We start from the raw sequence: 27,540 nt of genomic DNA, 5'->3' as shown, positions 1-27,540 counted from the left end.
AAAACTGATGTGTTTAAAAACATTAAATTCGAAACATTTGTACAGTTAGAAAAATCATACATAAAATCAAAGACAACAAATAGAAAAAATGGTTTTAACATCTATGACAGAGAGTTCATATTTTTAACATATAAAAAGCACTTATAACCAAAAAGAAAATGAAAAATTTATGAATAAGGCTTCAAAAGCAAAATGCAAGAAAAACAAAAATAGACAAATGGTACTTAATTAAATTTGAAAGCTTCTACATAGCAAAAAAAAAAAGAAAAAAAATCAACAGAGTAAACAGGCAACCTACAGAATGGAAGAAAATATTTGCAAATTATGCCTCTGATAAAGGACTAATATCCAGAATCTATAAGGAACACAAACAACACAAGAAAAAAACAACCCCATTAAAAAGTGGGCAAAGGACACGCATAGACATTTCTTAAAAGAAGACATACAAGTGGCCAACAAACATATGAAAAAATGCTCACCAGTGATCATCAGAAAAATGCAAATTAAAACCACAATGAGGTATCATCTTATACCAGTCAGAATGGCCATTATTATGAAATCAAGAAACAACAGATGTTGCTGTGGATGCACAGAAAAGAGTATACTTATAAGCTGTTAGTAGGAATGTAAATTAGTTTTATCTCTATGGAAAACAGAACGGACATTTCTCAAATAACTAAAAATAGAACTAGCCAGGCACAGTGGCTCACGCCTGTAATCCCAGCACTTTGGGAGGCCAAGCAGGCAGATCATGAGGTCAGGAGATCGAGAACATCCTGGCTAACATGGTGAAACCCCATCTGTACTAAAAATACAAAAAATTAGCCAGGCATGGGGGCACGTGCCTGTAGTCCCAGCTACTTGGGAGGCTGAGGCAGGAGAATCGCTTGAATCCAGGAGATGGAGGCTGCAGTGAGCCAAGATCACGCCACGGTTCTCCAGCCTGGGTGACAGAGCAAGACTCTGTCTCAAAAAAAAAAAAAAAAAAAAAAAATAGAACTACCATTTAACCCAGCAATCATATTACTGGGTATCTACCCAAAGAAAAAGAAATTACTATACGAAGAAAACACAATTGCGCTCATAAATTTGTCAGAACACTATTCACGATGGCGAAGTCAGAGACTCAACCTAAGTGTCCATCAGTAGGTGACCGGATAAAGAAAATGTGGTATATATACCATGGAATACTATGCAGCCATAAAAAAAATCATGTTTTTTACAGCAACATGGATGGAGCTGGAGGCCATTATCCTACATGAAATAACTCAGAAGCAGAAAGCAAAATGCCACCTGCTCTCAAGTGGGAGCCAAACAATGGGTACACATGAACATAAAAGTGGAAACAATAGACAATGGGGACTTCAAAAGTGAGGGAGGCTGAGAGGAGGATAAGGGTTAAAAAATTTCCTATTGGGAACAATGGTTACTATTTGCATAACGAGTACACTAGAAGCCCAACTCGGCTGTTACATAACATATCCATGGAACAAACATCTACATGTACCCACTGAAATGACAATAAAATAAAATGTAAAATGAATTAATTAAAAAAAAAAGGAAAATGGGCATAAATAGTCACTTCCCAAAGGAAGACATACAAATGACTAGTAAACACAACTGAGAAAAGTGCTACTTTAATAGTAAACAAGGAAATGCAAATTAAAAGAATAAAATATAAATTTATTTTCTTTTTTAAATTTTACTTAACACATTGGTAAAAATTTGAGTGAACACTCAATGTCACTGATCCAACATTGCTATGTATTTGCGGAAACAAGCACTCTTTTACTGGGTGATGAAAGTGAGAGAGCAATGCAAGGGGGATGGGGGAAAGAATTGACAAAATCCATTAATATATTAAAATCCCTAAAAACAAGAATACTTTTTGATCAAAGAATTTCACTTCTAGGAGTTATCCTAAGAAAATAATCAAGCAGGAGTGCCTGAATTTACCTTTAATCATCTCAGGCTTGTTTATAATAGCTATAAATCAAAGAATGGAAGTGTTATTCAACAGTGGAACTTCTAAGGAAATTGTGAGACACACCCAATAAAGCACTCTGGAATAATTAAAAATGAAGGCATACGAAGAGGCAAAGCAACATAGCTAAACAGAAGCCTCCACCTATCATCTTTCTCACAGGAATACCAACTTCAACAACTATCTACACAAAATTGCACATTCATAAGAACCAAAAATCAGATGAGCAATCATAGCACTTGGTTTTAACCTCATGGCACCGAAAGCAGCAGGAAAGAGGGTAGTTTGGCTTTAGTTGCCAAAGCTACCCTTCCCCTCTCTCCTGTTAGTGGCCACATGGCATGGAGAGAGAATCTGTGCAACTTGGGGAGGGAGAACACAGTGACTGTGGGACTTTGCATTGGAACTCAGTGCTGCCCTGTCACAGCAGAAAGCAATACTGGGCAAAACTCGGGCGTCGCCCATGGAGAGAACATTTAGAAAAGCCCTAGCAAGAGGGGAATCATCCATCCCAATGGTCAGAACCTGAGTTCTGGTAAGCCTCGCCACCACGGACTAAAGTGCTCTATGGGTCTAAAAAACCTTGAAGGGCAGTCTAGGCCACAAGGACTGCAACTCCTAGACAAGTCTGAGTGCTGTGCTGGGCTCAAAGCCCGTGGACTTGGGGAGCACATGACCTAGGGAGACACCAGTCGGGGTAGCCAAAGGAGTGCTTGTTCCAACTCTCCCACCAACCCCAGGCAGAACAGCTTGCAACTCTGAAAAAGACTTTCTCATTCCACTTGAAGAGAGGAGAGGGGTTTTGTCCTCCAACTTGGATACCAGCTCAGCCACAGTAGAACAAGGCACTAGGCAGGGTCATAATGTCCTCATTCTAGGCCCTACCTCCTGGACAACACTTTTAGACCCACTCTGGGCCAGAAGGGGAACCTACTGTCAGGAAGGGAAGGACCTAGTCCTGGTAGGACCCATGACTTGCTGACTAAAGAGCCCTTGGACACTGAATAATCAATAGCAGTAGACAGGTAGTACATACCATGAGCTTTCGGTGAGACTCTGAGATGTGCTGGCTTCACATGTGACTCAGCACATGCATAGATGTGGTGGCTGTGGTGAGAGACTCCTTCTGCTTGAGAAAAGCAAAGGGAAGAGTAAATGGGACTTTGTCCTGCAGTTTAGGTACCAGCTCAGCCACAGTGAGGTAGAGCACCAAGTGGGCTTTTGGGGACCCTGATTCCTGGCCTTGGCTCTTGGTTAGCACTTCTGAACCAGCCCTGGGCCAGAGGGGAACCCACGGCCCTGAAGGGTGAATCCCAGGCATATAAGCATTCACCAGAAGCTGACTAAAGAGCCCTTGGGCCTTACATGAACATCAGTAGTGGCCTGGCAGTGCTCCCCATGGGCCTGTGGTGGTGGTGACCGTGGGGAGAGACTCTTCTGCTTGTGGAAAGGGTACAGAAGAGTGGGAAGGACTTTATCTTGTGGCTTGGGTGCCAGCTCAGCTGCAGTAGAATAGAGCAGCAGGTAGATTCCTAAGATTTCCAACTCCAGACCCTGGCTCCCAGACAGTATCTCTAGACCCACCTGGAGCCAGGGGGAGCTCACCACCCTGAAGAGAAAGACACTAGCCAGGCTGGCTTCACCACTACCTGACTGTAGAGCCCTAGGCATCGAGTGAACATAAGCAGTAGCCAGGTAATGGTTACAGTGAGCCTTGGTTGAGATCCAGTGCTCTGATGGCTTCAGGTCTGACACAGCACAGTCCCAGTGGTGGTGGCCACAGGGGAGCTTGTACCACCCCTCCAGCTCCAGGCAGCTCAGCCCAAAGAGAGTGAGTCTATTTATTTGGAAGTAAGTAAGAGAAAAGAACAAGAGTCTCTCCCTGGTAATCCAGAGAAATCTTCTGGATTGTACCCAAGACCACCAAGGCAATACCTCTACAAGTCTGTGAGAGCCACAGCATTACTGGGCTTGAAGTTCCCCCTAAATGTAGATATGGCTGCAGTGACCAAAAATGTAGATCACAACACCCAAGTCCCTTTGAATACCTGTAAAGTTTTCCCAACTTTACAGTTGGGAAACTGCAATAAATACCTTTTCAGGACTGCAATAAATACCTAACTCTTTAATGCCCAGACACTGAAGAACATTCACAAGCATCAAAACTATCCAGGAAAACATCACCTCACCAAATGAACTAAATAAGACACAAGGGGCTAACCTCAGAAAAACAAAGACCTTTCAGATAGAGAATTCAAAATAGCTGTGTTGAGGAAACTCAGTGAAACTTCCAAGATAGTAGAGAAGGAACTCAGAATCCTATCAGATAAATTTAACAAAAAGATTGAAATAATTAAAAAGGATGAAGCAGAAATTCTGGAGTTGAAAAATGCAACTGACATGCTAAAGAATGCATCAGAGTCTCTTAATACCAGAATTGATCAAGCAGAAGAAAAAACTAGTGAGCTTGAAGACAGGCTATTTGAAAACACAGTCAAAGACAAAAGAAAAAAAAGAATTTAAAAGAATGCAGCCTGTCTACAAGATCTAGAAAATAGCCTCAAAAGGGCAAATCTTCTTAGAGTCGCTGGCCTTAAAGAGGAGGTAGAGAAAGAAATGGGGGTAGAAAGGTTATTCAAAGGGATAATGACAGAGAACTTCCCAAGCCTAGAGAAATACATCAATATTCAAGTATAAGAAGGTTATAGAACACCAAGCACATTTAACCCAAAAAAGATAACCTCAAGGCATTTAATAATCAAATTCCCAAGGGTCAAGGTTAAAGAAAGGACCCTAAAAGCAGTAAGAGAAAAGAAACAAATAATGTACAAAGGAGCTCCAGTACATCTGGCAGCAGACTTTTTAGTGGAAATCTTACAGGCTGGGTGAGAGGGTATGACATATTTGAAGTGCTAAAGGAAAAAAACTTTTACCCTAGAATAGTATGTCTATATAAAAATAAAGACTTTCAAGACAAACAAAAGCTGGGGGATTTTTATCAACACCAGACTTGTCCGTCAAGAAATACTAAAAAGAGTTCTTCAATATGAAAGAATAATAATCTGAAAAGACATTAATGAGCAATAAGAAATCATCTGAAGTTATAAAACTCAAAGTATAGGCCAGGCATGGTGGCTCATGCCTGTAATCCCAGCACTAGGGATCAGGCCGAGGCGGGCAGATCACCTGAGGTCAGGAGTTCAAGACCAGCATGACCAACATGGAGAAACCCCATCTCTACTAAAAATACAAAAATCAGCCTGTAATCTCAGCTACTTGGAAGGCTGAGGCAGAAGAATTGCTTGAACCAGGGAGACAGAGGTTGCAGTAAGCTGAGATGGTGCCACTGTACTCCTGCCTGAGTGACAGGGGGAGACTCCATGTTAAAACAAAACAAAACAAAAAACCTCAAAATACACAGAAAAAAAGAACATTATAACACTGTCATTATGATGTGTATGATGTGAAAACTACTCATATCCTGAGTAGAAGACTAAAAGATCAACTGATCAAAAATAACTACAACTTTTTAAAACATAGATAACATGATAAGATATAAATAGAAACAACAAAAGTTAAAAGTTAAAGAGTAGGCGGATGAAGTTAAAGTATAGAGTTTTTATTAGTTTTCTCTTTGCTTGCTTCTTTGTTTACGCAATCAGTGTTAACATGTCATCAGTTTAAAATAATGGATATAAGATATTATTTGCAGCCCTCATGATAACCTCAAATCAAAAGACATACAAGTTCATTAAAAATAAAAAGCAGACACCTAGAAAATCGGATCACCCCCACTCTAATACTGCGCTTTTCCAACGGTCTTAGCAAACAGCAAACAGAAGATTACAACCCACGCCTGGCTTGGAGGGTCCCAGGCCCACGAAGCCTCGCTCACTGCTAGCACAGCAGTCTCAGATCGAACTGCAAGGCAGCAGCGAGGCTGGGGGAGGGGCGCCCGCCATTGCTGAGGCTTGAGTAGGTAAACAAAGCCACCAGTAAGCTCGAAATGGGTGGGGCACACCACAGCTCAAGGAGGCCTGCCTGCCTCTGTAGACTCCACCTCTGGGGGCAGGGCAAAGCTGAACAAAAGGCAGCAGAAACCTCTGCAGACTTAAATGTTCCTGTCTGACAGCTTTGAAGAGAGTGGTGGTTCTCCCAGCACGGAGTTTGAGATCTGAGAATGGACAGACTGCCCCCTCAAGTGGGTCCCAGACCCCTGAGTAGCCTAACTGGGAGACACCCTCCAGTAGGGGCAGACTGACATCTCACATGGCCAGGTACCCCCCTGAGATGAAGCTTCCAGAGGAACTATCAGGCAGCAACATTGGCTGTTCAGCAATATTCACTGTTCTGCAGCCTCCGCTGCTGATACCCAGGCAAACAGTGTCTGGACTGGACCTCCAGCAAACTCCAACAGACGTGCAGCTGAGGGTCCTGACTGTTAGAAGGAAAACTAACAAACAGAAAGGACATCCACACCAAAACCCCTTCTGTACGTCACCATCATCAAAGACTAAAGGTAGATAAAACCACAAAGACGGAGAAAAAACAGAGCAGAAAAGCTGAAAATTCTAAAAATCAGAGTGCCTCTCCCCCTCCAAAGGAACGCAGCTCCTCACCAGCAACGGAACAAAGCTAGATGGAGAATGACTTTGACGAGTTGAGAGAAGAAGGCTTCAGATGATCAAACTTCTCTGAGCTAAAGGAGGAAGTTTGAACCCATCACAAAGAAGCTAAAAATCTTGAAAAAAGATTAGACGAATGGCTAACTAGAATAACCAGTGTAGAGAAGTCCTTAAATGACCTGATGGAGCTGAAAACCATGGCCCAAGAACTACGTGACGAATGCACAAGCTTCAGTAGCCAATTTGATCAACTGGAAGAAAGGGTATCAGTGAATGAAGATCAAATGAATGAAATGAAGCAAGAATAGAAATTTAGAGAAAAAAGATTAAAAGAAACGAACAAAGCCTCCAAGAAATATGGGACTATGGGCTGGGCACGGTGGCTCACGCCTGTAATTCCAGCACTTTGGGAGGCCGAGGCGGGTGGATCAGGAGGTCAGGAGATCGAGACCATCCTGGCTAACACGGCAAAACCCCGTCCCTACTGAAAATACAAAAAAATTAGCTGGGCGTGGTGGCGGGTGCCTGTAGTCCCAGCTACTCGGGAGACTGAGGCAGAAGAATGGCGTGAACCTGGGAGGCGGAGCTTGCAGTGAGCCCAGTTCACGCCACTGCACTCCAGCCTGGGTGATAGAGCAAGACTCTGTCTCAAAAAAAAAAAAAATGAGACTATGTGAAAAGACCAAATCTACGTCTGACTGGTGTACCTGAAAGTGATGGGGAGAATGGAACCAAGTTGGAAAACACTCTGCAGGATATTATCCAGGAGAACTTCCCCAATCTAGCAAGGCAGGCCAAAATTCAAATTCAGGAAATACAGAGAACGCCACAAAGATACTCCTCAAGAAGAGCAACTCCAAGACACATAATTGTCAGATTCACCAAAGCTGAAATGAAGGAAAAAATGTTAAGGGCAGCCAGAGAGAAAGGTAGGGTTACCCACAAAGGGAAGCCCATCAGACTAACAGTGGATCTCTCGGCAAAAATTCTACAAGCCAGAAGAGAGTAGGGGCCAATATTCAACATTCTTAAACAAAAGAATTTTCAACCCAGAATTTCATATCCAGCCAAACTAAGCTTCATAAGTGAAGGAGAAATAAAATCCTTTACAGATAAGCAAATGCTGAGAGATTTTGTCACCACCAGGCCTGCCCTAAAAGAGCTCCTGAAGGAAGCACTAAACATGGAAAGGAACAACCAGTACCAGCCACTGCAAAAACATGCCAAATTGTAAAGACCATCAATGTTAGGAAGAAACTGCATCAACTAACGAGCACAATAACCGGCCAACATCATAATGACAGGATCAAATTCACACATAACAATATTAACCTTAAATGTAAATGGGCTAAATGCTCCACTTAAAAGACACAGACTTGCAAACTGGATAAAGAATCAAGACCTATCAGTGTGCTGTATTCAGGAAACCCATCTCACGTGCAGAGACACACATAGGCTCAAAATAAAAGGATGGAGGAAGACCTACCAAGCAAATGGAAAATAAAAAAAGGCATGGGTTGCAATCCTAGTCTCTGATAAAACAGACTTAAAACCAACAAAGATCAAAAGAGACAAAGAAGGCCATTACATAATAGTAAAGGGATCAATTCAACAAGAAGAGCTAACTATCTTAAATATACATGCACCCAGTACAGGAGCACCCAGATTCATAAAGCAAGTCCTTAGAGACCTACAAAGAGACTAAGACTCCCACACAATAATAATGGGAGACTTTAACACCCCACTGTCAACATTAGACAGATTAACAAGACAGAAGTTAATAAGGATATCCAGGAATTGAACTCAGCTCTGCACCAAGCGAACCTAATAGACATCTACAGAACTCTCCACCCCAAATCAACAGAATATACATTCTTCTCAGCACCACATCGCACTTATTCCAAAATTGACCACATACTTGGAAGTAAAGCACTCCTCGGCAAAAGTAAAATAACAGAAATTAAAACAAACTGTCTCTCAGACCACAGTACAATCAAACTAGAACTCAGGATTAAGAAACTCACTCAAAACCACTCAACTACATGGAAACTGAACAACCTGTTCCTGAATGACTACTGGGTACATAACAAAATGAAGGCAGAAATTAAGATGTTCTTTGAAACCAATGAGAACAAAGACACAATATACCAGAATCTCTGGGACACGTTTAAAGCAGTGTGTAGAGGGAAATTTATAGCACTAAACGCCGACAAGAGAAAGCAGGAAAGATCTAAAATTGATACCCTAACATCACAATTAAAAGAACTAGAGAAGCAAGAGCAAACACATTCAAAAGCTAGCAGAAGGCAAGAAATAACTAAGATCAGAGCAGAACTGGAGGAGATAGAGACATAAAAAACCCTTCAAAAAATCAATGAATCCAGGAGCTGGTTTTTTGAAAAGATCAACAAAATTCATAGACTGCTAGCAAGACTAACAAAGAAGAAAAGAGAGAAGAATCAAATACAAATAAATAAAATACAAAATCAATAAAAAATGATTAAGGGGGTATTACCACCGATCCCACAGAAATACAAACTACCATCAGAGAACACTATAAACACCTCTATGCAAATAAACTAGAAAATCTAGAAGAAATGGATAAATTCCTGGACACATACACCCACCCAAGACTAAACCAGGAAGAAGTTGAATCCCTAAATAGACCAATAACAGGCTCTGAAACTGAGGCAATAATTAATAGCCTACCAACCAAAAAAAGTCCAGGACCAGACGGATTCACAGCCGAATTCTACCAAAGGTACAAGGAGGAGCTGGTACCATTCCTTCTGAAACTATTCCAATCAACAGAAAAAGAGGGAATCCTCCCTAACTCATTTTATGAGGCCAGCATCATCCTGATACCAAAGCCTGGCAGAGACACAACAAAAAAAGAGAATTTTAGACCAATATCCCTGATGAACATTAATGCAAAAATCCTCAATAAGATACTGGCAAACCAAATCCAGCAGCACATCAAAAAGCTTATCCACCATGTTCAAGTGGGCTTCATCCTTGGGATGCAAGGCTGGTTCAACATATGCAAATCAATAAATATAATCCAGCATATAAATAAAACCAAAGACAAAAACCACATGATTATCTCAATAGATGCAGAAAAGGCCTTTGACAAAATTCAACAGTGCTTCATCCTAAAAACTCTCAATCAATTCGGTATTAATGGGACGTATCTCAAAATAATAAGAGCTATTTATGACAAACCCACAGCCAATATCATACTGAATGGGCAAAAACTGGAAGCATTCCCTTTGAAAACCGGCACAAGACAGGGATGCCCTCTCTCACCACTCCTATTCAACATAGTGTTGGAAGTCCTGGCCAGGGCAATCAGGCAAGAGAAAGAAATAAAGGGTATTCAATTCGGTAAAGAGGAAGTCAAATTGCCCCTGTTTGCAGATGACATGATTGTATATTTAGAAAACCCCATCGTCTCAGCCCAAAATCTCTTTAAGCTGAGAAGCAACTTCAACAAAGTCTCAGGATGCAAAATCAATGTGCAAAAATCACAAGCATTCCTATACACCAATAACAGACAAACAGAGAGCCAAATCATGAGTGACCTCCCATTCACAATTGCTTCAAAGAGAATAAAATACCTAAGAATCCAACTTACAAGGGATATTAAGGACCTCTCAAGGAAAACTACAAACCACTGCTTAATGAAATAAAAGAGGACCCAAACAAATGGAAGAACATTCCATACTCATGGATAGGAAGAATCAATATCGTGAAAATGGCCACACTGCCCAAGGTAATTTATAGATTCAATGCCATCCCCATCAAGCTACCAATGACGTTCTTCGAAGAATTGGAAAAAACTACTTTAAAGTTCATATGGAACCAAAAAAGAGCCTGCATTGCCAAGAAAATCCTAAGCCAAAAGAACAAAGCTGGAGGCATCACACTACCTGACTTCAAGCTATACTACAAGGCTACAGTAACCAAAACAGCATGGTACTGGTACCAAAACAGAGATATAGACCAATGGAACAGAACAGAGCCCTCAGAAATAATACCACACATCTACAACCATCTGATCTTTGACAAACTTGACAAAAACGAGAAATGGGGAAAGGATTCCCTATTTAATAAATGGTGCTGGGAAAACAGGCTAGCCATATGTAGAAAACTGAAACTGGATTCCTACCTTACGCCTTATACAAAAATTAATTCAAGATGGATTAAAGACTTAAAACGTTAGACCTAAAACCATAAAAACCCTAGAAGAAAACCTAGGCAATACCATTCAGGACATAGGCATGGACAAGGACTTCATGTGTAAAACACCAAAAGCAATAGCAACAAAAGCCAAAATTGACAAATGAGATCTAATTAAACTAAAGAGCTTCTGCACAGCAAAAGAAACCACCATCAGAGTGAACAGGCAACCTACAGGATGGGAGAAAATTTTTGCAATCTACTCATCTGACAAAGGGCTAATATCCAGAATCTACAAGGAACTTAAACAAATTTACAAGCAAAAAAAAACAACCCCATCAAGAAGTGGGCAAAGGATATGAACAGACACTTCTCAAAAGAAGACATTTATGCAGCCAACAGACACACGAAAAAATGCTCATCATCACTGGCCATCAGAGAAATGCAAATCAAAACCACAATGAGATACCATCTCACACCAGTTAGAATGGTGATCATTAAAAAGTTAGGAAACAACAGGTGCTGGAGAGGATGTGGGGAAACAGGAACAATTTTACACTGTTGGTGGGACTGTAAACTAGTTCAACCATTGTGGAAGACAGTGTGGTGATTCCTCAAGGATCTAGAACTAGAAATACCATTTGACCCAGTGATCCCATTACTGGGTATATATCCAAAGGATTATAAATCATGCTGCTATAAAGACACATGCACATGTATGTTTATTGCGGCACTATTCACAATAGCAAAGACTTGGAACCAAGCCAAATGTCCATCAATGATAGACTGGATTAAGAAAATGTGGCACATATACACCATGGAATACTATGCAGCCATAAAAAAGGATGAGTTCATGTCCTTTGTAGGGACATGGATGAAGCTGGAAACCATCATTCTCAGCAAACTATCACAAGGACAAAAAACCAAACACCGCATGTTCTCACTCATAGGTGGGAATTGAACAATGAGAACACTTGGACACAGGAAGGGGAACATCACACACTGGGGCGGGTCGTGGGGTGGGAGGAGGAGGGAGGGATAGCATTAGGAGATATACCTAATGTAAATGATGAATTAATGGGTGCAGCACACCAACATGGCACATGTATACATATGTAACAAACCTGCACATTGTGCACATGTACCCTAGAACTTAAAGTATAATAAAAATAAAATAAATAAAAACAAATGAGCAGAAAATTAAAACACACCATCTCAGAAAATCACCTTCACTAAAAGGAAGACAGGAAGAAAGAAAAAAAGCAAGAAAAGACCACAAAACAAGAAAACAACCAAATGGCAGAAGTAAGTCCTTACCTGTCAATAATGACATTGAATTTAAATAAACTAAGCTCTCCAATCAAAAGATATAGACTGGCTGAACGTATTTTAAAAACAAGATGCAATAATCTGTTGCCTACAAAAAACACACTTCACCTATGAAAACACACACAGACTGAAAATAAAGGGATAGAAAAAGATATTCCATACCAATGGGAACCAACAAAAGCAGGAGTAGCTGTACTTACATCAGACAAAAATAGACTTCAATACAAAACTATAAAAAGAGACAGCATCTCTATATAATTATAAAGAGATCGATTCAGTAACAGGATATAACAATTGTAACTATATATGCACCTTGGAGCACTCAGATATATAAAACAAATATTATTAGAGCTAAAGAGAGAGAGAGAGAGACCCCCATAGAATAATAGCTGGAGACTTGCAGCATTGGACAGATCATCCAGAAAGAATATCAACTAAGAAACATTGGACTTAATCTGTCCTACAGACTAAATTGACATTTACAGAACGTTTCCTCCAATAGCTACAGAATACACTATCTTCTCAGCACAGGGATCATTCTCAAGGACAGACCATATGTCAGGCCACAAAACAAGTCTTAAAACATACCAAGAAATAATAGTAAGTGTCTTCTCTGACCACAGTGGAATAAATCAATAACGGGAAATTTTGGAAACCATACCCACAGGTACGAATTAAGCAATGTGCTTCTGAATGACCAGTGGATCAATGAAGAAAAAAATTGAAAAATTTCTTGAAACAAATGATAATTGAAACACTACATACCAAAACATATGGGATGCAACGAAAGCAGTACTAAGAGAGAAGTTCTTAGCTATAAGTGCCTACATCCAAAAAGTAGAAAAACCTCAAATAAACAACCTAACAGGGCATCTTAAGGAACTAGAAAAGCAAGAGCAAACCAAACTCAAAATTAGTAGAACAAAAGAAATAGTAAAGATCAGAGTGGAAATAAATGAAATTGAAATGAAGAAAACAACAAAAAAGATCAGTGAAATAAAAAGTTGGTATTTCGAAAAGATAAACAAAATTGGCAAACTGTTACCCAGACTGAGAAAAAAAAAGAATAAATAAATAGAATCAGAGATGAAAAATGAGACATTACAACTGATACCATAGAAATTCAAAGGATCATTAGAGGCTACTGTGAGGAACTATATGCCAATAAATTGGAAAAGCTAGAAGTAGTAGATAAATCCCTAGACACATACAACCTACAAAGACTGAATCATAAAAAAAAAAAAAATCCAAAACCTGAATAGACCAATAACAAGTAACAAGATCGAAGACATAATAAAAAGTCTCCCAGTAAAGAAAAGCCCTGACCTCAGTGGCTTCACTGCTGAATTCTACAAAACATTTAAAGAAGAATTAATGCTTTCGAAATACATTCTAAGAGGCCAGTATTGCCCTGATACCAAAACCAAACACATATCAAAAAGAGAAAGCTGCAGGCCAGTATCCCTGATGAACTTTGATGCAAAAATCTTCAACACAATACTAGCAAACCAAATTCCACAACACCTTAAAATGATCATTTATGATGATCAAGTGGAATTTATTCCACAGATGCAAGGAGAGTTCAGTATACGTAAATCAATCAATGTGATACATTATGTCAACAGAATGAAGGACAAAAACCATATAATCCTTTCAACTGATGTTGAAAAAGCATTTGATAAAATTCAACATCACTTTATGATTTAAAAAAAAACTGGGGTTTGCCTCTGCCCTCTGGCCTCTGCCTCTGGCTCTCCGTCTTCCTCTTTCTACGGTCTCCCTCTCTTGTGGAGCCTGGACTGTATTGCCATGATCTCGGCTCGCTGCAACCTCCCTGCCTCGGGCTCCGGTGATTCTCCTGCCTCAGCCTGCTGAGTGCCTGGGATTCCAGGCACACACCGCCACTCCTGACTGGTTTTTGTATTTTTGGTGGAGCCGGGGTTTCGCCGTGTTAACCGGGCTGGTCTCCAGCTCCTGGCCTCGGGTGATCTGCCCACCTCGGCCTCCCGAGGTGCTGGGATTGCAGACGGAGTCTCACTCACTCAATGCTCAATGTTGCCCAGGCTGGAGTGCAGTGGCATGATCTCAGCTCACTACAACCTCCACCTCCCAGCCGCCTGCCTTGGCCTCCCAAAGTGCTAAGATTACAGCCTCTGCCCGCCCGCCACCCCATCTAGGAAGTGAGCAGCATCTCTGCCTGGCCGCCCATCATCTGGGATGTGAGGAGCCCCTCTGCCCAGCCACCCCGTCTGGGAAGTGAGGAGCGCCTCTGCCTGGCTGCCACCCCGTCTAGGAAGTGAGGAGCATCTCTGCCCGGCCACCCCGTCTGGGAGGAAGAAGTGAGGAGCGTCTCTGCCCGGCTGCCCATCGTCTGGGATGTGAGGAGCCCCTCTGCCTGGCCACCCCATCTGGGAAGTGAGGAGCGCCTCTGCCCGGCTGCCACCCCATCTAGGAAGTGAGGAGCGTCTCTGCCCGACCGCCCATCGTCTGGGATGTGAGGAGCGCCTCTGCCCAGCCGCCCCGTCTGGGAGGAAGTGAGGAGCGCCTCTGCCCGATTGCCCCCAATGGGAAGTGGGGAGCGCCTCTGCCCGGCCGCCCTGTCTGGGAGATGAGGGGCACCTCTGCACGGCCGCCCCGTCTGGGAGGTGAGGGGCGCCTCTGCCCAGCCGCCACCCCATCTGGGAAGTGAGGAGCACCTCAGCCCGGCCGCCACCCCGTCTGGGAGGTGAGGGGCGTCTCTGCCCGGCCGCCCCGCCTAGGAAGTGAGGGGCGCTTCTGCCCCGCCACCCTTCGTCTAGGAGGTGGGGAGCACCTCTGCCCGGCCGCCCCGCCTGGGAGGTGAGGGGCGCCTCTGCCCGGCCGCCCCATCTGAGAAGTGAGGAGCGCCTCTGCCAGGCCGCCCCGTCTGGGAAGTGTACCCAACAGCTCCGAAGAGACAGCAACCATCGAGAACGGGCCATGATGACGATGGCGGTTTTGTTGAAAAGAAAAAGGGGAAATGTGGGGAAAAGAAAGAGAGATCAGATTGTTACTGTGTCTGTGTAGAAAGAAGTAGACATAGGAGACTCCATTTTGTTCTGTACTAAGAAAAATTCTTCTGCCTTGGGACGCTGTTAAACTATAACCTTACCCCCAACCCCCTGCTCTCTGAAACATGTGCTGTGTCAACTCAGGGTTAAATGGATTAAGGGCGGTGCAAGATGTGCTTTGTTGAACAGATGCTTGAAGACAGCATGCTCCTTAAGAGTCATCACCACTCCCTAATCTCAAGTACCCAGGGACACAAACACTGCGGAAGGCCGCAGGGACCTCTGCCTAGGAAAACCAGAGACCTTCGTTCTCGTGTTTATCTGCTGACCTTCTCTCCACTATTATCCTATGACCCTGCCACATCCCCCCCTCTGAGAAACACCCAAGAATGATCAATAAATACTTAAAAAAATAAAACAAACAAAAAACTGGGTATAGACGTAACATACCTCAACATAATAAAAGCCATATATGAGAAACCAACAGCTAGTATCATACTTAATGGGAAAAAACTGAAATCCTTTCCTCTAAGATCTGGAACATGACAAGGATACGCACTGTCACCACTGCTATTCAACATAGTACTCAAAATCCTGCTAGAGTAATGATACAAGAAAAAGAAATAAAGCGTACCCAAATTGAAAAGGAAGATGACAAATTATCCTTATTTGCAGATGATATCTTACATTTGGAAAAACCTAAAGACTCCACTAAAAAACTGTTAGAACTTAAACAAATTAAAGTTGCAGGATACAAAAGCAACATACAAAAATCAGCAGCATTTCTATATGCCAGCAATGAACAATCTGAAAAAGAAACTTAAAGAGAAATTCCACTCATAATAGCCACAAATAAAATTAAATACCTAGGAATTAACCAAAGAAGTGAAGGATCTTTACAGTGAAAACTATAAAATATTGATGTAAGAAATTGAAGAGGACACAAAAAATGGAAAGATATTTTATATTCATGGATTGGAATAATATTTTTAAAATATCCATAATACCCAAAGCAATCTACAGATTTAATGTAATCACTATCAAAATACCAATGATATTCTTCACAAAAATAGAAAAAACAATTCCAAAATTTATATGAACACACAAAAGACTCAGAATAGCCAAAGCTATCCTAAGCAAAAAGAACAAAACTGGAGGAATCACATCACCTGACTTCAAATTATACAACAGAGAAATAGTAACCAAAATAGCATAGTACTGGCATAAAAGCAGACACATAGACCAATGGAACAGAATAGAGAACCCAGAAACAAATTCATATATCTACAATGAACTCATTATCAACAAAGGTGCCAACAACAGGCATTGGGGAGGAGACAGTCTCTTTTATAGATGGTGCTGGGAAAACTGGATATACATATGCAGAAGGATGAAACTAGATCCCTATCTCTTGCTATATAAAAAAATCAAATCAAAATTGACTAAAGACTTAAACCCGAGACCTCAAACTGTGAAACTACTAAAAGAAAATATTGGAGAAACTCTCCAGGACATTGGACTGGGCAAAGAGTTCTTAAGTAATACCCCACAAGCACAGGCAACCAAAGCGAAAATGGTCACATGGGATTACATCAAATTAAAAAGCTTCTGCACAGGAAAGGAAACAATCAACAAAGTGAAGAGACAACCCACAGAATGGGAGAAAATATTTGCAAACTATCCATCTGATAAGGGATTAATAACCAGAATATATAAGGAGCTCTAGCAACTCTATATGAAAAAATCTAATAATCCAAAACCATCATTCTCAGCAAACTATCGCAAGGACAAAAAACCAAACACCGCATGTTCTCACTCATAGGTGGGAATTGAACAATGAGAACACATGGACACAGGAAGGGGAACATCACACACTGGGGCCTGTTGTGCGGTGGGGGGAGGGGGGAGGGATAGCATTAGGAGATATACCTAATGTTAAATGATGAGTTAATGGGTGCAGCACACCAACATGGCACATGTATACATATGTAACTAACCTGCATGTTGTGCACCTGTACCCTAAAACTTAAAGTATAATTTTAAAAAAATCTAAAAAAAAAAAAATGGACAAAAGATCTGAATAGACATTTCTCAAAAAAAAGACATACAAAGGACAGACAGGTATATGAAAAAGTGCTCAACATTATTGATCATCAGAGAAATGCAAATCAAAACTACAATGAGATATCATTTCATCCAAGTCAAAATGCCTTTTATCCAAGACAGGCAATAACAAATGCTAGTAAGGATGTGGAGAAAAGGGAACCCTTGTACTCTGTTAATGGGAATGTAAATTAGTACAGCCACAATAGTGAACAGTTTGAAGATTCCTCAAAAAAACTAAAAATAGAGCTATCATATGATAGAGCAGTGCCACTGCTAGGTGTATACCCATAACAAAGGCAATCGGTATGTTGAAGAGATGTCTGCACTCCCATATTTATTACAGTGCTATTCACAATAGCCAAGATTTGGAAGCAACCTAAGTGTTCATCAACAGATAAATGGATAAAGAAAATTTTTCACATAAACACAGTGGAGTACTATTCAGCCATAAAAAAGAATGGGATCCTGTCATTTTCAGCAACATGGATGGAACTGGAGGTAATTATGTTAAGCAAAATAAGCCAGGCACAGAAAGACAAACTTTCCATGTTCTCACATATTTGTGGGAGCTAAAAATTGAAACATTTGAACTCATGGAGATAGAGAGTATAATGATGGTTGCCAGAGGCTGAGAAGGGTAGTGGAGGAGTTGGGGGCAGGGAAAGTGAGGATGGCTAATGGGTACAAAAAAATAGAATAAATAAGATCTAGTATTTGATAGCACAACAGGCTGACTATAGTCAATCATTATTTAACTGTACATTTTAAAATAACTAAGAGTAAAATTGAATTTTTTGTAACACAAAGGATAAATGCTTGAGGTAATGGATACCCCATTTACCCTGATGTGATTATTATGCATTGCATGCCTGTATCAAAGTATCTCATGTACCCCATAAATATATACACCTACTATGTACTCATAAAAATTAAAAATTTTAAAAAAGAAGACATAGAACTATATTCATTGGCATGGGAAAATGTCCACATTATATTAAGTGAAAAATGCAGCTTGTCCATTTTCTCCCAGTTTTACGTGTGTGTGTGTGTGTGTGTGTGTGAGCGCGCGCGCGCACGCCTATAAATGTATAAATGCATGGGGAAAAGTCTAAGGGATATACAGTGAAATTTTCACAGCCTTTTTCTCTCAGCAGTAGAATTACAGGGAATTTCCACTTCTTTATATTTTTCTGATTATCTGATTTTTTTTTACAATGAAAATATTTTACTTTAGGAATTGTTCCCAGACAAAACTGAGGGTCGGGCTGCTATTTCTCATGGCCCAATAACGAAATGCAGATGAACTGGGGAGGAAGAGAGTTTTTATTTCTGCAACCGGTAATAGGGAGAAGGCCTGGAAGTTATCACCAGAGCAACTCAAAATTACAAAGTTTTCCAGAGCTTATATACCTTCTAAGCTACATGTCTACGTGTAAGTGTGCAGTCAGAAGTGATTAACTTCTTTTAAGCTGTAACTAAGGTCTGAGTCCTGAAGACCTTCCTCTGGAGCCTCAGTAAATTTACTTAATCTAAATGGGCCCAGGTGTTGGGGTAATTGTCCTTATCTTGTGTCCTGCTAAATCACGGAGGTTTGGGGAGTTCTTTCAGACCCCCAATAAACTTTTGTGGAGGCCTGGGGAGTTTCTTCAGACCCACAATAAAACTTGTTTAACCCTAAATGGGTCCTGTTAAGAATTCCTTCGTTATTTTGTCATGCTCTAAGGCCCAGAAAAGACCTAGGCAAAACTCTTAATTGGCTTTTGTTATATCCTAGCCTTTGTATAAGGGTACTGGCTTTTAACTTAACCACTTGGTCAGTACTGAAATCGTTGTTATGGAGACCTGCATTAGTGAGACTTTGCGTGCCACAGAATCAGAAAAAAACTTAAAATAATTTATATTGAGGAGAATAAAAGCAAGAAAGATGAAGTTTAAGCAAAGAAATTCTAGGTTTGGAAACTTCTGGGTTTTGCTACTGAATTTATTCAGCCTGTTAACTTTTTTTTTTAATATCTCTTAAAGTATCTTAAAGTAGCTCAAAAGATTTTTGTTTGTTTGTTTACTTTTTCTCTTTCACTGAGCAGCAACTCTTTGCAGACATTCATCCCACTAACAATTTAAAGCAGACATCAGCATTCCCATTTCATCCATAAGAAAGCAGTCTGGGACTAATAAGAGAGCAGGACCTGTACCCCAGAGCATGTTGCAGAGGAAGCCCAAAAAAGCAGCACACTGTGGCTTCCTGATCTGGGAGAAATATTTGGTGTGAAGTTTATTAAACAGAGGCTAAAGCCAGGCTCTCTTCGAATCCCAGCTCTGTCACCATGGCTGCATCATCTCAGGCAAATTACTTTACCTAGCAGTGATTGCATTTCTAGATCTGTAAAATAAAGATGATGAAGATAGTATCTACCTTAGTAGCCTGCTGCCACGGATAAGTGTTATATAAGGTGGAACACTGGAAGTGCTCCACGTCTGCTGTTATGTTACCATTTCCCACGTGGGTCCCAGTCTCCCCACCCCCAATAGCAAGGATTGCACCAGGGCTTCACCATGGCCACATCGGCCTATTAGCTTCCAATTATTATGAAGGCCCTGCTCTAATGGCAAGTGCTCAAGGAGAGTTTCTCCCATAGTTCCAACCCCTCCTCCCATCAGCTACTTGTCCTAAGCATAAAATGTAAATGTTCACATTCTAAACACTCATTAACTAACACGCAGGTCACAAGACTGTTGAGCTGGTGGAGTCAGAACTCAAACCCATATTCCACCTGGCTCCCCTAAACCTGCTATGTACTTTCTACTGCTGATAATATGTAAAGAGGTAAAAGTACATTTATATTAGCAGGCTTACCAGGTCAATGGAGATGAAACTTAACGTGTCTGATGGCTTCTAACAGGCATCTGGTCCTGGGATCATTTTTGTTCTTTGTGGCACTTTTAATCTTGCAAAAGGCATACTTGTGGAATTTCCAGACAAAGGTTCCTGTTCTTCAAAAAGGTAATAAAGAAGTGGATCTGAAAAAAAAATGCCAAATTATCTTTTAAAAATAAAAGCAGCCCCATACCCGCTGCCTGAAATTCAGTGAAGGCAGTTACATGTGCACGTTTTATCATTGTTGCCCATTTACCCTCACCAGGGAACATCTTCTGGTGTCCCATAGGGTCACATTTTGAAAATCTGACCCTAAACATTTTCACACTGTGGATTAGACTTCAAAGGAGATTTTGATTCATGTTTTGTGTTCTTAAAAACTTGGTACACCTTACCGATTACTGGGGAAAAAATTCTAGTTTCACTCAGTCACGCTGATATCCCAATAGTGTTTATGGGTATTTGTTATATCATATAGTGGCCACAGCTTTTGAAACAAATATCAGGACATTTGGTTTGACAGTCAGGAGTATATTTATGGGGATAGAATAGTTAGCCAACCACAAAATCCAGGCCACATGCATGCCATTAACTATATATAAAGAATGATCTGCATGAATAATATATAGATGTACAGGCTGGCTAGTGTCTTTGTACCAACCAATGTACATGAACAGTCTTTCAGAGGTCAACTAATTGAGTTGCTAATGTTGATTTTGTTCTTCTTTCCAGTTGCTTATTTAATTCATATCAACTATCTTCATTAGGTTAGTTAATCTGACAAAATGATCATGTATCCTTATATTACCTCTTCTCTAAGACAAATATAAAATTATTCGTTAAAATGTTTGAACTCTGCTAAAAGACTCATGAGAACTATTATATAAATAAACCATTAGGTAGACAATTGTGATTAGGGCAATATTGTACTAATTGCTAATGGATAAAATTATGATGATCATCAGACACATCTTAAAATTATACACATTTTAATGAAAATCAATAGTCTTATGTATGTTATGGCCCATTTCTCTAAACAGTAGTGCAGATTTGCAAAAGAGCAGATGAACCCTATCCAGCTGTGAACTACAGAACCATAATAACGAAAAGGAGCTACATTCTAAGGCTGTTCTGTAGGTTCAATGAGGTTATATTTGTAATGTGCTTAAAACAGTCCCTGGCACATAGTAAATGCTATACAAATACTGTTAGCAGTGTTGGCTTTAAGATAGAATTGTTAACTTTCTTTTCAAAAGTCTTTTGAAAAACTTGTCAGAAGTTTCATTTAAAGTTTATTTTTTGATGTAAAACATTTTTCTGCTTTTCAAATGTAAAACCTGTGAATTAATCATCATGGATTAAAACTCACAACCTATTCATACTTACTTATGGGCTTTTTTGTTTTTCCACAACTGTGTGGGTGATGGCCTGGAACCAACTCTCTGCCTAAACATGATCTGCTATTCCCTCTTATTTTGACCAATCTGACCCGTCAAGACACGACAAATATGCATACACAGCTATACTACGTTCCTAAATATGGACTCTGAGCAAACGTGACAAATATATGAAACCTTGAATACATAAAACATTTTAAGTAAGTCTGGTTAATTACAATACAAACAAGCTCTCCACTGCACTAAATGAGTCATTGGTTCTCCCAGATGGTCTGAATAGGGTTCAAGCGACATTAAGAGAAAACAAAGTATGTCCTCAGATATTCATGGAGCTGAGGAGAATGGAGCCACACGGGGAGCTATAGTTCAGCATGTCCCATGCTGGGGAAGGACTGTAAGATCCTGTCTGATAAACCAGTCAGGTGTGGCCTTACAGAAAAGTCTATTCCATAAGGGCCTAAAAATTTTTACAGGAAAGGACTTATAAGAAAGGAAGAGTGAGACAACCTCGAGTTGGTAGAAAAGCCAAGTGCTGTGTTATAAAAACTGTATCTCCAAACCTTAATCTGTGTCCAAATTTTATGTGGGCATATGAGTGTGGGGGTGAAGGGGGGAAATCAAAGAAAAGTGAATACTACAAATGCTGTTCTACCAAGCATTGTGAAAGACTGAGACACGAGGCTCTCAGCTTCTGTACATCCCTAACAAATTTAACATGAGGAAGTGGGCTCTCTTTTTCCCCCTCTCCACACAATAACATCCACTTGGGCAGCTTGAAGTGTCTGTACCAGGATGAGGGGTAGCCCCTGGCAGATGCAAGGGAGAAATCATGAGGCAGCCTGTGATGTGCAGGACAGCATTTAGCAAGACCAGGCAGAAGGACCCAGGAAAAGTAGTATTGTCCAGCAGATGGGCCTGCAAGAATTGAGAGGCAAAGCCAGATGGGCTCCTGGGTCGGGTGGGGACTTGAAAAACTTTTCTGTCTTACAAGAGGTTTGTAAAATGCACCAATCAGTGCTCTGTAAAAACGCACCAATCAGTGCTCTGTGGCTAGCTAGAGGTTTGTAAAATGCACCAATCAGTGCTCTGTAAAAATGTACCAATCAGTGCTCTGTGGCTAGCTAGAGGTTTGTAAAATGGACCAATCAGCACTCTGTAAAATGGACTAATCAGCACTCTGTAAAGTGGACCAATCAGCAGGACATGGGCAGGGACAAAGGAATAAAAGCTGGCCACCCCAGCCAGCAGCGGCAACCCACTTGGGTCCCCTTCCACACCATGGAAGCTTTGTCCTCTCGCTCTTCACAATAAATCTTGCTGCTGCTCACTCTTAAGGGTGGCACACCTTTAAGAGCTGTAACACTCACCGCAAAGGTCCACAGCTTCATTCTCAAAGTCAGCGAGACCACGAACCCACTGGAAGGAACCAACTCCAGACACAGAATGACTCAAGAGAACAGAAGAGACACTGACACAGCATTGTCAGAGGATGAAGATCCTGCTTCACCCAGTAGAACAATAGCCAGGAGAGGAGTTCAGCAGCAGACTCAAGCAAGTAAAAGAAAGAATTAGTGAACTGGAAGATAGGACAGTTGAAATTATTGAGTCTGAGAAACAGAAAGAAAAAACTGAAGAAAAGTGAAAAGTGAACATATGCAGATAATATATTGAATACACATCATAATCTGCTCTTCCATTTAAATATGTGCATACAAATATTTTTTGCACTAAATTCTCAAAAATTAATAGAATTTCAAAAATGCAATCATCAAAGGGGTCACTTTTTACAGCACCTGTTGAATAATTAATAACATTCCACAAAATATATTTGTTCAGTGCCTACTATGTTGTTATTGTACAGTGGAGAGGCAAAGGTGAATACTACAGAGAGGTCAAATTCCAATGAGTGGGTCCAGGGCAGGGCTATGAATATGTTACCTGGGCAGTCTCAGACAGTGCTTGCTTTAATTCTCTACATCATTGTCCTAAAATTCTTAATAATTTTTTAACAAGGGCTCTGCAGTTTCATTGTGCACTGCAGCCCCACAAGTTACATAGTCAGTCCTGCAGGACACATGAATATGAAGAAAGAGAGAGTGCAAACAAAGACACAAACACTGGGAGCCCCCAGCCAGGGTGGGGTGCAACTTGAGGTCAAGGAGTATTTTCTGGAGCAAAGTAATTGTTGAAGAGCAATAAGAATTAGCCAGAGCTGTGAGATTCTCTCTAGTTTGAATATTCACTCACTGAGGGTTTAACTGTTTTTCAAGATTAAACACACATCTTTGTACATGTGCATAACATTGTTGAAAAAAATTATACCAAACATGAAAACAAGGCAAAACTATCTTCAGGCCTTTGGGATTATCCTAGAGGATTTCTTTACAGGCTACCTACAGAGTATCTGACTTATGTCTCTAGAGCAGGGGCCAGCAAACTTTTTCTGTAAAGGGCCAGATAGTAAATATTTTTGGCTGTGTGGGACATATGGTCCCTGTCGCTACTACTCACTCTGCCACAGTAGCACGAAAGCGGCCACAGATGATGCACAGATGAATAGGCATGCTGTGTTCCTGGGCTCCACAGAGCAGGCTGGGGCTCCAGCTCTCAACTGCCAATCCTGCTCTAGGGCATGTAACTTCTCTTTGACTCCTCATTTACGACTGATAAAGTCCCAGACTGAGTAAAGTTAGATGTTACCTTGTAGATTGATAAATGGCAAGTGATTTCTAACTGGTAGAGTCCGTAACCCCAAAACTTACAGCTTTATTGCCCAGCAGGATAGGAACTAGTTTTTTATTAACTACTTTTGTATTAACTTTGTGTGATCCTATCCCAGCAGTCTTTCCTCCTCACTATATATGTATGTATATATATGTAGCTATAGATATGGATATAGATAGATATGAATAACAATATAGATATCAGCATCTCATATCTGCCTTAATATCCTCTTTGTCATCCTTCTGGTGCCCTCATTAATTAGTTAAATCTTTTACATATACTTACTCTATATTCGTATGAAAATTGTGTTTTTAAGTTTTTTTTACTTTTTTTTTTTTAGAGACAGGATCTTGGTCTGTTGCCCAGGCTGGAGTGCAGTGATGCGATCATAGTTCACTATAACCGCTAATTCCTAGGCTCATGCAATCCTCCTGCCTCAGCCTCTCAAGTAGCTGGAACTACAGGTGTTGTGTCACCATGCCCACCATGCCTGGCTAATTTTTTTTTTTTTTTTTTTTGTAGAGACAGTGTCTGGCTATGTTGCCCAGACTTGTCTTGAACTCCTGGCCTCAAGTGATCCTCCTGCCTCACCTCAAAAAATGCTGGGATTACAGGCATGAGCCACTCTGCCAGCCTTTTAACTTTTTAAAATATCAACAGTGCATCTTGTCAGCACATATAAAAAGAGGCAGAGACAGACAGAGAATTAATGAAGAGCTTTAACAGGTAATGCTGCAAATGTGATTCTCTCTAAAGTAAATGCAGCTCATCTCAACAGCCTGAATGACTCTACCCCAATACAGAAATCTCACAATCTGCCTTATTTGTACGTACAAACCATCTACAGGAAAGAGATCTAGAGAAGAGTTATCCTGCTCCTCCATCAGCCCCAGTCTCACCTCCTCTAAGCCAAGAACCTGTAAGGCCAAGCCCTCCCTGCCCTTGCCCTGAATTCCTCCATGCTCTCCTGACATAGGAGCAACAAAACTCTTTCTCCTTAATTCCTCTAAGATACAGTTAGAATCTTCAAAGTGATAGTTTACTGCTGGATGCAGTGGCTCACACCTGTAATACCAGCACATTGGAAGGCTGAAGCAAGAAAATCACTTGAGCCCAGTAGTTCGAGACTATCCTGGACAATGTGATGAAATCCTGTCTCTACAAAAAATTTAAAAATTAGCCCAGTATGGTGGCATGTGCCTGTGGTCCCAGCTACTTGGGAGGCTGAGGCAGGAGGATCACTTGAGCCCAGAAGGTTGAGGCTGCAGTGAGCCACGTTCATGTAACTGCACTCCAGCCTGAATGACAGAACAAGACCCTGTCTCAAAAACAAAAACAATAAAACAAAGTAATGGTTTACTCTAAAGCCAGAAGTAAACAAAGGCATAAAAGCAGATTACCTGCAGAGGATGCTGTCAAAGTTCAATGCCGCCAGCCCAAGCTCCTCAAATCTGGCTCATATGCACCTGGGCTGACACTCTACAGGGACAGGTACAAGGGCCAAGAGCAAAAGAAGGTAGCCCTGATGTGCATGGCTACACTGGGCCAGGCTACTGCCTGGTGTCTGTAAGTGCTCTTTTGTAGAAGAGAGTGAAGTGCGAGGGTTTTAGAAAGTGTATTTAGATAAGCCAGAGGCATAAACTACTTTAGACAATGGAGGCAGAGCCAGGGATCTACAGGCTTTGGGAATGGGATGGTTGCTGACCTGACAGCTACCCTTCCCTCCTACAGGACTCTCCATCCATTAGCCCACCACAATACACTCCTCTGCATTTGAACTCTATCAAAAAACATACGTCAAATAATAAATGAATTGGGAGGAAATAATATAAATGATTTTTGTGGCATATTCACTAATTGCTTTCATTTTATAGAGTCTCCACAGCTTTCTGACATGATTCATTTTAACAAATAGGTGAAGAAAAATAAAAAAGAAAAGTTTGTTTTGTTTTGTTTTTGAGTCGGAGTCTTGCTCTGTCACCCAGGCTTGAGTGCAGTGGCTCACTGCAGCCTCCGCCTCCAGGGTTCGAGTGATTCTTCTGTCTCAGCCTCCTGAGTAGCTGGGATTACAGGCGCCCACCATCACGCCTGGCTAATTTTTGTATTTTTAGTAGAGACGGGATTTCACCATCTTGACCAGGCTGGTCTTGAACTCCTGACCTCATAATCCACCCACTTCGGCCTCCCAAAGTGCTGGGATTACAGGTGTGAGCCACCGTGCCTAGCCAGAAAGATTTTTTTTTTTTGAAGGGACAGAGACATCTTCATGTTTACTGTCACCCGTGGTACTTCCTATGTGGACCAATTTAAATCAGAGTCCTGACCATTGCCCTGTACCTTTAAATCCTCCTCCCTCAAAGTCATCTCACAAACATAAAATGAGGCTGTCTGTCCTTAATTATTTTGTTCCGGATTTGTTACAACCCAGCTCGCTTGCCCTACTTAAAACCCTTCTTGTCTGGGTGTTTCTGTGAGCTTATCTGCAAACGTTCCTCTCAACTGACAGCACAGCAGTGAAGAATTTCAAATTAGTGACAAAACACAGTTGAAAAGGCAAAACTGCAGTCTCCCAATGGGGAAAAAAAGCCATCTACATCTACCCAGGTGGTTTATTAAAATTCTATTTGTCTTTGAAATAATTTCTGTTTGGAAAAGTACACAATATATAGTGTATTCAAAAGGTATTTTAAATGCATTTATAGATATGGGAACATATATTTTATAAATATATAAATTATATGTGTATAATGTGTGTGCATATTATATAAAGTGCAGTCTACTACAACACACAGTATGTCCTCTTACAATCAGAATGATGCCCATTGCTCTGAACCATGAGTAAGTGACAGATCATACGGACACACTTGGCCAGTGGCGATTTATGCCCCATACTGAGCACTCTCTCAAGCAGTGAGCACTCTTAAGTTGCGTGTGTTCTGTCATGCATGTTGTTTACTTTCCTGTGTCTCTTTTTCTTCCATGTGTTTGTATTCTGGTGAGTGATTTTTATCCACTCTGGCTGATAAAACTTGTATAGGTCATTCAAGATGTGGAAATGCAAATTTTATGGTAACTGAAGGAGTTTTCAAGAAAATGGTCAAGAAGACATTAGGAAACAGGGTCCCAAAACCCGTTAAGGTCTCACCAAGGCTTTTTCTATTTAGTCAAAACCAAGGTTTAACATTTATTACAAAATCAAAAAGCTATAAGCAGTTGTGTTTTCCAAATCAGATACTCTCAGTACTGGATCAAAATAGAAAAAAGTTTTTCCCACATTGGGGACTGCAAAGAA

General features: G+C 40.8%; 1 long non-coding RNA gene across 3 annotated transcripts in view; it reads right to left on the bottom strand.

Annotated features, from left to right (window-relative positions):
- The window catches only part of LOC107976696 (uncharacterized), a 188,303-nt gene that overhangs the window by 114,903 nt on the left and 45,860 nt on the right, over nt 1-27,540 (bottom strand). For all 3 annotated transcript variants that reach the window (XR_010148711.1, XR_010148709.1, XR_010148710.1), the window contains one exon: nt 20,107-20,270. This is a non-coding gene — a long non-coding RNA (uncharacterized LOC107976696). The remainder of the gene's footprint in view (nt 1-20,106; nt 20,271-27,540) is intronic.

Source organism: Pan troglodytes, chromosome 11 (assembly GCF_028858775.2).
Source record: "Pan troglodytes isolate AG18354 chromosome 11, NHGRI_mPanTro3-v2.0_pri, whole genome shotgun sequence".
NCBI lineage: Eukaryota > Metazoa > Chordata > Mammalia > Primates > Hominidae > Pan > Pan troglodytes.
The sequence above is the reverse complement of the archived record's forward strand: the minus strand, read 5'-3'. Positions and strand labels throughout refer to the sequence as shown.